Raw genomic sequence first — 12327 nt, 5'->3', positions numbered from 1 at the left:
ATCAGACGCGCCAGCGGGCTGAGTGACCCCCCCCCCCACCCCCCCGTGTAAGCTCGCGACCAATCAGACGCGCCAGCGGGCTGAGTGACCCCCCCCGTGTCTGCTAGCGACCAATCAGACGCGCCAGCGGGCTGAGTGACCCGCCCCCTGTTAGCTAGCGACCAATCAGACGCGCCAGCGGGCTGAGTAACCCCTCCCTGTTAGCTCGTGACCAATCAGACGCGCCAGCGGGCTGAGTGACCCCCCCACCCCCCCGTGTTTGCTATCGACCAATCAAACGCGCCAGCGGGCTGAGAGACCCGCCCCCTGTTAGCTCGTGACCAATCAGACGCGTCAGCTGGCTGAGTGACCCGCCCCCTGTTAGCTCGTGACCAATCAGACGCGCCAACAGGCTGAGTGACCCCCCCCCTGACCCCCCCTGACCCCACCCCCCGGGGCCGCCGAGTGTTCACGCAAAGCCACACAACGCGATTTCATTTTAATCGATAGATTTAATCGATCTTAATTTGTAAAGTACCGTAAATGCTTCTCTTTACAAGCAATTTTTTGTTATAATCTTCGGTAAGTCGACGTCCACCTCGACTCCTCTAACGGCTCGCAGACGTAAGCGGCAGGCGTTTGTCCCACACTCGTGATAAATATTACAAAGTGTTATTGTTAGAGAATAAGAAGCGCCAATGTTTGTTAAATGCATCCTTCCACCCTCGACAACAACTTCCTCGTGTGCTACCGACCAATTGTCGAACTTATAAAAAAAACCTTTGATATCGATAGTTTCATATAATTAGTTCTTTCGGTAAAGTCACGTAAATGTGTTGCGATAGAAACGTGTTTTTTTTGCTTTTATTTTGAATTTATTTTCTAATTTTATTTTCTACCTCCGTGACTTTACCGAAAGAACCAACGATATTAATTTCTGCGGTCACGAAAGTTTTCAATAAAAATCGATAATTTCTTTAGCCTCGATATCGTTAATAACGAACGCGGGGGAGAGTATTAAAGCTTTTGAATCGAATGAATGAAGATATATTGCAATCAATCACTCCCGTGCCATTTATTGTGAAAATTCCGTCACAGTTCCTATGATCACTGACTGTTTCATTGATTTCATGGCTTTATTTTGGTGATTTCGAAAAGTGTATTGGTTTAGCCAATGTTTGTTTTGTTGTAGTACAGAGTTAGACTGATGGCCTTAATCTAAGTTGTCTTGTGGTTGTTGTTGTTTGTGTTGTTGTAGTACAGAGTTAGACTGATGGCCTTAATCTAAGTTGTCTTGTTGTTGTTTGACTTTCATGGCTTTATTTTGGTGATTTTCAAAAAGTGCATTGTTTTAGCCATGTTTGTTTGTTGTAGTACAGAGTTAGACGGATGGCCTTAATCTAAGTTGTCTTGTTGTTGTTTGACTTTCATGGCTTTATTTTGGTGATTTTCAAAAAGTGTATTGGTTTAGCCATGTTTGTTTGTTGTAGTACAGAGTTAGACTGATGGCCTTAATCTAAGTTGTCTTGTGGTTGTTGTTGTTTGACTTTCATGGCTTTATTTTGGTGATTTTCGAAAAGTGTATTGGTTTAGCCGTGTCTGTTTGTTGTAGTACAGAGTTAGACTGATGGCCTTAATCTAAGTTGTCTTGCGGTTGTTGTTGTTTGTGTTGTTGTAGTACAGAGTTAGACTGATGGCCTTAATCTAAGTTGTCTTATTGTTGTTGTTTGACTTTCATGGCTTTATTTTGGTGATTTTCAAAAAGTGCATTGTTTTAGCCATGTTTGTTTGTTGTAGTACAGAGTTAGACTGATGGCCTTAATCTAAGTTGCCTTGTGGTTGTTGTTGTTGGTTGTTTGACTTGCATCCCACTGGGATTTTTGCACACAGCGTTGGTGTACGGTGTTTTTTCTGCAATATTTGGCTGTCTTTTCTTGGATTTTCTGTTTGCACTCAGACACATAGTCACTTTAAGATGTTTTCTTGTTCATGTTTTTGTTTGTTGAGGTTGCACCCGATTCAAGAGCCGAATGGCTCACAGGGCTATACCTAATCAATGAACTTGAACTTAATTTGCGAACTCTCAAAATGCCCCTTTGTGTCATTTTGTGAACTGATCACAATGGGCGGACGTTTGACGGTTCGATATCTCGGGCGATGGATACCAATTCGACGTTTCGCGACGACGACCCACGGATCCATTCATTTCGATTGTTGAGCTCACGATGTTAAGATCCTGTGTGGATCGTGCAACCGCAGTAACTTACCAGTCAACTCCCTTATCAGTGTCCTACCTTATCATTGATCAATTCAGACTTGATTGGTCACCCCCGTGTCCCTTATACATCTCAACGTTCATCGCCTACTAAGTTCCATCACGAGGAGAAACACACTCACCACTAGTACACTCACCACTACACTCACCACTAGTACACTCACCACTACACTCACCACTAGTACACTCACCACTACACTCACCACTAGTACACTCACCACTACACTCACCACTAGTACACTCACCACTACAACACCCACTAATACACTCACCACTACACTCACCACTACACTCACCACTACACTCACCACTACTACACCCACTAGTACACTCACCACTAGTACACTCACCACTAGTACACTCACCACTTGTACACTCACTAGTACACTCACCACTAGTACACTCACCACTAGTACACTCACTAGTACACTCACCACTAGTACACTCACTACTAGTACACTCACCACCACTACACTCACCACTTGTATACTCACTACTACACTCACCACTAGTACACTCATTACTACACTCACCACTAGTACACTCACCACTTCACTCACCACTAGTACACTCACTACTAGTACACTCACCACTAGTACACTCACTACTAGTACACTCACCACTACACTCACCACTAGTACACTCACCACTAGTACACTCACCACTACACTCACCACTAGTACACTCACCACTAGTACACTCACCACTAGTACACTCACCACTACAAACCTGTCAAGTCCTTATCAGTGCCCTATCTGATTACAAATCAATTCACACCTTATCGGTCACCGCGTGCCACTTATAAATCTCAACGTTCATCTCCTACAAAGTCCCATCACAAGGGAGAAACAAACAAATAGACACAATATATTTAGTTTGCCCGTATTGAAACTGCTGTAACGCCGTATGGACCTGAAAACTCGATTTCCCTGCACAAGAACACGGGGTATAAACCGTGATGGGTTGACAGCGATGCTACTATACACTACTATACACTACACTATACACTACACTATCACCTTTGCCCGTATTGAAATGGCTGTAACGCCGTATGGACCTGAAAACTCAATTTCTCTGCACAAGAACACGGGGTATAAACCGTGTGGCTTGACAGCTTTGCAATCGACAGTTTTCTACTTTCGTTTCGTCCAGGGTTTGTGTGTAATCTGCAATGTGTTTGCGCTATCTTACTATGTTTTTTTTTATTTTACCATGTCAGCACCACTGAGCTATCTAGACTCTTTTTCAGAAGCCACCTGGCCCTCACAAATGGTAGCTTAAAGAAGTGGCTTATTGTCGTGTGAAAATTTATAACAGCCAAATACTCGAAGCGCGTGTTGATTCTAAATGTGGAGGAAAAAACCGAAAGACCACGGGGAGAGAGACACACAAACTCCAAATATACAGCAGGCGTCAGGGTCGGGATCGAACCCACGATCTCCTGCATACAAGGCGAGGTAGTTAACATCTTCTAGCCACCGTGATGATGATGAGAGAGACACGCAAACTCCAAATATACAGCAGCAGGCGTCAGGGTCGGGATCGAACCCACGATCTCCTGCATACCAGGCGAGGTAGTTAACATCTCACTACTGTGGCTCCCCCATATACATAGCTATAGATTGTTTTCCAGTATCATGAGTATCTTGTTTAACCAGGTAAGAGCTCAAGAGACCAGGATTAGTCCGATTTTCAAGTGTGACGTTGATCACTAAGATGGCATAGAAGACGCTGACAGACTCATAGAGATGTAATGAGATAACATGAGATACATGGTTTCCCAGTGTAATGTTCATTTAGTCTAATCAGGTGGGGAATTTAAGAGACCCAGGATAGTCTCATTTGCAAGAGTGACCAAAATGACAAACGCTAAGTAAGATCACGTACAGCAATAACGCGAATAGTAATCCTAGCAAAACACGACTCTACTGTCGCAAGAGAAACCTAAAATATTTGCACAATCACACGGTAACGTATTACTGCAGCAGTTAATGAGTTGTGAAATGCTATGTGAGGCATGCTCAAGGGTCGTTAACCAAAAAAAATTTAACCCGTAAAAACAAAGTTTTTCACTATAAATCCTTTATATGCGTGGCGGCTAGAGTCCTCTCGTCCTCTGGCTTGAGATGGCTGCCACCTATGGGTCAGATGATTGCCTGCCACCATTAAGCAATTGGTAATTAAATATAAAAAAAAATCCTAAAAAGTGTAAAGCTATGGAAAAAAATTTTCACGAAAATAAATTGTCACGCACAACGAGTCTGTGTGCAAAATGTCAGCTCGATTGGATCACGGGAAGTGGCTTAAAAAACGACCGAAAGATTTGCACGGTCGTAAGCGCACAAGCAAGCAAGCAAGTGAACTTAATATAAAGGATTTAAAAACAAGAAGATCACAGTTTTTTTCGAATTCGGTACGGAAAAAATCTAAATATTTCAAGAGCCGTGAATACGAGATGACCACGAAGCTCTAGTCCTAGATTTGAAGCTTTCGTGACTGCAAGGATTCATATTCTTAGGTTTTTTTTTTTTCGGTAAAGTCACGTAGGTAAAAATTTTAAATTAATAAAAGTAAAATAAAATAAAAATCACGACGTTTCGGAGGCAACACAAGCTTCCGTCTTCAGGTGGAACCGTCACAGCACGATTGCTGTATCAAGTAAAATACAGCGATCAAGTAAGATACAGCAATCAAGTAAGATACAGCAATCGTGCTGTGACGGTTCCACCTGAAGACGGAAGCTTGTGTTGCCTCCGAAACGTCGTGATTTTTATTAAATTTTTATTTTACTTTTATTAATTTAATTTTTTTTACCTACGTGACTTTACCGAAAAAAAAAAACCTAAGAATATGAAGCTCTAGTCTTTCAAGAGCCGCACAAGCGCATCAGGAGCTCCAGGTTGCTGACTCACGGACATGCTGGTCAGTCATGGGAGTTGTTTTCGTCTGGCACGCCGATCTCTGATTCCAAAGAACACAGGATGAGATGTTACTATCCTTTGTGCAAGCACTTCCAAGAGTTCATGAACAGTGAGCCTGGTGAAATTTGGGGAGCGCATCGTCAGTAGTGAACCTTTGGTTCCTAGGGTGTTTCGGCCTTTCATACTACACACCCTCCCCAAAGGCGGCCAGCGACAGGGTGATCAATCCTACACTTGCGTCCCATTCCCAATTAGTCATAGGAGTCTGGATGGGCTGTGACAAGTTGAGTGAATATTCGCCCAGGAGTGGTTGTGGGGGTGGGATGTACGTGGGTCTGAGTCTCTCGCTGTGTGTGTGTGTGCTAAACATCGCCACTAGGGAGATAAAGGCGGCCGGGTGCGGTGCTGGCCATCCGTCCTCTCGTATGTCACAGTGCCAGCCTTCATAGGTAGGTGCTCGCTAACAACACTTGCCCCAACAGTCTGTTGAGGTCTTCTTGGTTCTTTCGGTAAAGTCACGTAGAAGGGAAGTAATAAAATAATAAAAATAAAACATAAAATCAAATAATTCTCACGACGTTTCGGCTACAACGCAAGCAGCCGTCTTCAGGTGAAGAATGAGACACCTGAAGACGGCTGCTTGCGTTGTAGCCGAAACGTCGTGAGAATTATTTGATTTTATTATGTTTTATTTTTATTATTTTATTACTTCCCTTCTACGTGACTTTACCGAAAGAACCAAGAAGATGAATCCCTGCTGTCACGAAACCTTTAAATCGAAGTCTGTTGAGGCTATACGGGGGGGGATCTTTGTCTTTGTGTGTGCGAAGTGTGGAGTGATGGTGCCACGCTATGAACCAGGCTACCACGGCTCGATTGAGCAATGCTCGTTCTTCACGTGCTATGAAGAAGGGAACCATCACCCGAAACGTCGCCGACTCATTGATGAACAGCGTCGTTTTTGCACCACTGCCAACTCAGCATCACCGAGTAAATAGTGGGTTGCCGTGGTTACAAAGGACAGCCCCCAAAAATAAAACACATTTATTTTCAGCTATTGCATAGGTGTGGCAGGGACACACAGAGTGAACACGTGTCTGTGTGTGCGTGTGTCTTTGTGTTCTCTTGCTAGGTTAGGGGAGCGGTAGTGTAGTGGTTAGCACGCTGCACTACGAACCTGGCGACCCGGGTTCGATTCCCGCTCACGGCAAACACCAGTGACGATTATCTGAACCGGTCCTGGGCCTCCCCTGGGTCGACTCAGCCTCAAATGAGTACCTGGTGCGGTGTGTAAACATCGCCGCTTGGGAGACAAAGGCGGTCGGGCGTGGTGCTGGCCACCCACCCCCTCGTGTGCCTTTCCAGCCTTCATAGGTGCTCGCTAACAGCTCTTGCCCCAACGGTCTGTTCAGGCTATACGGGGGATCTTTGCCTTTGTTCGCATGCTCAAGCCTCCGCAAGTCCTCACAGCTACTCCACCTCCGCAGGCTTGCTACAGGTAAGCAGTGGCTACACCACCTTGGCAATACGTGAACGCTCTCACACACTAAGGCTGCACAGTTGTAGTTTTGCTGGAATAAGTGCGTTTCTCTTTTTCACAGCACTTTGTCAATCCCCTGCCGGGCGATGTCGGCCCCTTGCCATTCAAGTCAAAATGGGGTGTACAAAATGTATTGGGTGGACACAAAAACAATCTTTTAAAATTATGTTCTGCTCAATAACAAATGTACTGTATTTTTACACGTCCATATTTTTTAATGAATAAAAAAAACGTGCTAATCGGGGGTGCAGGGGAAAGACAAGAAAAGATGGGTCTCTGTGTGAGCCTATGTATGTATATTGAACTTCTTTCGCACCGTACGTAGCCAACCGTGCTAATCGGAGGTGTGTGGGAAGAACAACAAACTATGGGTCTCTGCGTGAGTCTATGCGAGAAAAGGAGAAAAAACTAAAACACTAAAAAGCAGTTTGACAGAAATGAGTTTTCAATCTAGATCAGGGGTGGGAAACCTTTTTTTCTGCCAAGATCCATTTGGACATTAATAACATCGTTCGCGGGCCATACAAAAGTATAAACTTAAAGATTAGCCTGTTATTTTTGGTCAAACATTTAATTAACTCACCCCTAATGTGATGGCTGGAACTGCCAAATTATTTCGCGAGCCTTATACGGCTCACGGGCCGGACGTTCCCCACCCCTGATCTAGATGATGTTTAGAAGTGCATAGCTCCAGTGGCTTCCTAGTAGCGGACGGAAGAGCGTTCCAGACGGCCGCAGAAGCGCATCAGAAAGCGCCCCGCGATGCGGCGGCCACCGTCTTTGTCCGATGGCCGGCCGCAAGCCATGTGTTGTTTGGCACGATGTCCCGACGTTTTGCTCCATGTGCTGGGAGTTTTGTCGGCAGCTGAATAGTCAAGAGGAGAGGGCTAATGCCTATGGCGTTTTTCCTGCACCCTCCGATTAGCACGGTTGACTACGTACGGTGCAAAAGAAGTCCATCATACAAACGTACGCACGTACGTATGACATGACTTATAATTTGAAGCCCAGTGATTGGCTTACTGGAATAATTGCTGTGATGAAGTACATATTATAAGTTGAGACCATTGCACTGACCTACCACACACACATGCGTTAGACCAACGCACTTGTGCAGTACACCAACATATCTTTACATCAATCAGCCTACAGTGAAAATGTATTTTCCTACCCATTTCAGAACATTGTGGTGTCTAATTAAGACTGCTTGCTAAATGTCTTATAGGAATCCAGCCTATATTTATGAGCCCAAACGGTGGCATTCAAGACGATATTAACTAGTTTTTTGTAACGGGCAAACCACAGATTGTTGGCAATGTCTCTGTTGTAAAAATAAATTCAGACAGGAAGGATCGCAGACTGGTGCGCTGCACTTCCGCATAGCCAAAGAAAGGGCAAATCTGCTTGCAGACAAAAACAAAATAAATTACAACAAATATCTAGGTCAGCAGGTAGCTGATTCACTCTGTGGCGATATCTGAGTCTATGGGTCTGAACATCGGTGAAAAAGAGCTTCATTGCTCATTGGATTCCTCCATGATACATAAACATTCTGAGTCTATGGGTCTCTGCGTGAGTCTATGGGTCTTTGTGTGAGTATATGAGTCTCTGTTAGAGCCTATGGGTCTCTGTGTGAGTCTATGGGTTTCTGTGTGAGTCCTTAGGTTTCTGTGGGTGTCTGTGTAAGTCTATTGGTTTCTGTGTGAGTCTATGGGTCTCTGTGTGAGTCTGTGGGTCTCTGTGAGTCTATGGGTCTGTGTGGGTCTGTGGGTCTCTGTGTGAGTCTATGGGTCTCTGTGTGAGTCTGTGGTTAATTCACTTCCAAAAATAAACGTTTTCGCCCGAAGTTTCGCATCGCACGCACCGCTGACGGTCGCCCCTTCTTCTTGTGTCTCCCCTTGACAGATGGGCCGTCCATGTCGCGCCCTCGCGAGCGTCGCGAGAGATCTGGAATAGAGCGGCGAAAACCTCCGGGTGGAACGAATCGCCGCGAGGCACAATGACCAACGGATAAGGGTAATCACAATTACTTAATTACAATAATTATTATAATCACCTCCTTCAATAAATTATTATCTGCTTGACCAGCTGTGCATATCCACCCACGACAGTATGCGGTGGGGAATATCCACATTTATTTATAAAATACTCATGATAAATATTGTCCTTGCATCACCCAGGAAAAGCCCCCGATGGAGTTGCAAGACTCATTTTTAATGGAGTCCTGCGTTGAGATCTTTTTATAACGTGTGAAAGAATCTTCTTGGTTCTTTCAGTAAAGTCGCGTAGAAGGAAAATAATAAAATAATAAAAATAAAACATAATAAAATAATTCTCACGACGTTTCGGCCACAACGCAAGCAGCCGTCCTCAGGTGGAGAACAGGTCTGTCGAGAAGGCAGAGTCTGAATGGCACGACCCAGGCTTGGAGCGACTATTTATGCTGGGATGGATGAATCCCTGCAGTCACGAAAGCTTTGAGAGAGACAAGGAGAGAGAGGGAGAGAGACTGGAGGACGCCAGGGGAAACACACAACGTAACGCAAGGCGGGTTAGCGCTGGCTGCCCTCGCGAGCGAACCCACTCGCTGTCCTGACCAACTCTTGTCCGGCTCACAGGGAGTTTCTCGGAGCTCGCCGTGACTCACCAATGCTTTGCCCCCAAAGCCCTCGGCTCCAGGTTGTGCGGCAACGCGCCTCGCAGGGCGTTCGAGGTCTCCCCGCTGCCCAGGGAGCCGATAGTCCGGCGGGCATTGGTGCCACGGGATGGTGGCGCAGCGGTGGCGCTCCTGCGTCATGGCGAGAAGGGCCTGAGATCGGTCCCTGACTAGGGGTGGCCTTTCTCTCTGGCGATTGTGTGTGTCCACCCCCCCCCTCTGGGCTGCACGGATTTCTACCTGGGTTCTCCACAGTTTCCTCCCATAGCAAAAAAGAAAGGAAAAAACCCCCATGTGACCGATATTGACCAATCACATCTGGCTGCAAAGTAAAGGTTTCCCTTGCGTTATGCGTAAGGAGATGCATTCCAAAAAAGGGGGCGCACAAAGTGAAACCGCACGAGGAGACGGATGCCTGCCGAGTAGCACGTATGGTAAAACAATCAGTACACAATCAGTACACACACCGTACAAGGTACACAGACCGTGCATGCAGTACACACGCAGTACACACACAGTACACACATAGCCGTTGTCCCACGTCCGACCGCATGGCCACCGCAGCTGAGTGAATTCAAATTGCGTATGGCAAATCTTTGGTAGAAATGCGTTGCCTGCATATACAGCGAGAAATCCCACAAACGGAGCTTGCGTAAAGCTAGGGAACCCTGTCCTCATTTAAGACTACTGATAGCAACATCGTCCCCTGCTGCGAAAAGCTTGGCAGGAGCCTCCCGAATAAGAGTCTTGAGACTCGGTGAGATATTCCTGCATAAACAAGCGTGTAACAAAATGAAGCTTACGATTGAGAAGGGAAATGCGTATATAGGTTGCACTTCTTTCGCACCGTACGTAGCCAACCGTGCTAATCAGAGCCAGCCGTGCCAGTACACCATTGTACAGCTTCTAGATTTGAAGCTTTCGTGACTGCGAGGATTCATACTCTTAGTTTTTTTGGTAAAGTCATGTAGGTAAAAAAATGAAAAAAAAATTTTAACAAAAAAAATGTTCTTTTATTTTTAAAAATTTTAATTTCATTTTAATAAAAATAATTTTATTATTATTTTATTTTTATTAATTTTAATTTCATTTTTTTACCTATGTGACTTTACCGAAAAACTAAGAGTTTAATTGTACAGCTGTTATTATGATGTTAGAGATACGTGCCAAGGACTTGTGAGCAGATAAAACGACGATTTTGGCGATAGCGGCAGCAACCTTCATCGGGTCACGCCATAAGGGTTCGCTTTTTGTTGTTGCTGGCCCTTAAGATGACGTACAGAATCCACGAAGGCATATTTTTCACGCTTTGCCTATGACCGCGTGAGCGTAGGAATGCGCCCGGTCTCGTCAGACCTCGAAAACCATGTGGGGTGAGGCCGTGGGATAGTGCCTGGATGGAGGGAGGGGGGCCCTACCGTTCATAAAATTGGTGGCACCGGCGCGGCCGCTGGGCCACGTCACCCTCGGAGATGAGTTAATGGGGAGCCATTCCTTGCCCTCGACTGTCGCCCCTCCCCAGCGTCGAATCAAATTCATATTTATAGAATGCCTTGAGTGAAACCGCCTTCGCTCAAGGCGCACACTACGGGCGCGGCTTAGAAAACGATGACAGAGCGGGACAACGGCGATGGATGGGGAGAATGGGGGGGTGAGGGGGGTGCTGCAAGGGTTGAGGAATGAGTGACGTCGGCCATAGAGGGGCTACTCAGGGGATCGCGAAAGGGCTATAGGGGAGGGACGGGAAGGAGAGTGGAGGGGGCGAGGTGAGAGAGAGAATGGGGCAATAGAGAAGGCGCGAGGGTTTAAGAGAGGAACGGAAGGAGGTTAAGGAGGGGGGACTGTTTCGATTTAAAGCTTTCGTGACTGCGGGGATTTATCTCCTTGGTTCTTTCGGTAAAGTCACGTAGAATGGAAATAATAAAAATGTATTATTTTTATTTATTATTTCCATTCTACGTGACTTTACCGAAAGAACCAAGAAGAGGGGGGACTGCTTCATGTACAGGGGGAGTTGATTCCTTCCCGCCATCGGCACCCTTATAATGGCTGGCCACGTTTCGGCGCGATGGACAATTGTCAGTCACCACTGTCCTGCATGGTGACGTGTGGTTAATTCACGCCCATGACCTACGTCGTGTGAGAAAGCCCTCGTCCAGGAGTGGAGCGTACAAACGTGCACATGTATGTACGTTGAACTTCTTTCGCACCGTACGTAGCCAACCGCTCTACGTGCGGAGGTGTGGGGGCAGGACAGCAAACTAAATACAAAAATCGCATCTAAAGAAATTCGTTTTCAATGTGGTAGAGTGGTGTAGAGTATAGTAGTGTATAGTGTAGGGTATAGTAGTGTATAGTAATGGAGAGTGTAGTGTATAGTAATGTATAGTGTAATGTATAGCGTATTGTATAGTGTTGTATGTGTAGTATATAGTGCAATATTTATGTATGTTGAACTTCTTTCGCACCGTACGTAGCCAACCGTGCTACGTACGGAGGTGCGGGGGAAGCACAGCAAACATGTTTTACTCATCCTACCCACCATTTGTATCTTCACCCATGATCACCTTGCGTTTTAAGAATAACTGGGCCAATCTTGATACCCAATATAGTTGCAATAGAGAATTGTTAGTGGACTGCTCAATACAATTCAACGTGGATTGTTTTCACCTGTGAAAAGCCAGCGCATCGCAGACCGTTACGCGAAAATATTTGTATAAATACCAATGTCGATGTGCAACCCTCGTGTCAGCCTACTGCTCGATGTAACACGCTTTGAGTCGACATTTAAGCTTGCCAACAAATCCAAGTCCTCCCGGCGCAGAACTATTCGCGGGTCACTAAAGGTGGTCAAGTGGGAGCTGCTGTGGTCTGTGGCATATCGTCGAGCGCCGTAAAGGTGAAAATCCAGGAGTCGCCTTTGTCGCTTTTTAAATCCTTTATATTAAGTTCACTT

At 45.7% G+C, this 12327-nt stretch overlaps 1 protein-coding gene across 1 annotated transcript in view; it reads left to right on the top strand.

Moving 5' to 3' along the window:
• The first annotated feature begins 430 nt into the window (after positions 1–430).
• LOC133357263 (nucleotide-binding oligomerization domain-containing protein 2-like) overlaps positions 431–12327 on the top strand; it is a 28049-nt gene continuing 16152 nt past the window's right edge. The window contains 4 exon segments of the mRNA XM_061575125.1: positions 431–603; positions 5555–5624; positions 6588–6673; positions 8621–8731. The gene's annotated coding sequence lies outside the window, so the exon portion shown is untranslated.

Source organism: Lethenteron reissneri, chromosome 57, assembly GCF_015708825.2.
Source record: "Lethenteron reissneri isolate LAM-NWPU_2019-01 chromosome 57, ASM1570882v1, whole genome shotgun sequence".
In the NCBI taxonomy this organism is placed as follows: domain Eukaryota; kingdom Metazoa; phylum Chordata; class Hyperoartia; order Petromyzontiformes; family Petromyzontidae; genus Lethenteron; species Lethenteron reissneri.
Note: the sequence above shows the minus strand (reverse complement) of the source record. Positions and strands in the feature narration are given on the sequence as shown.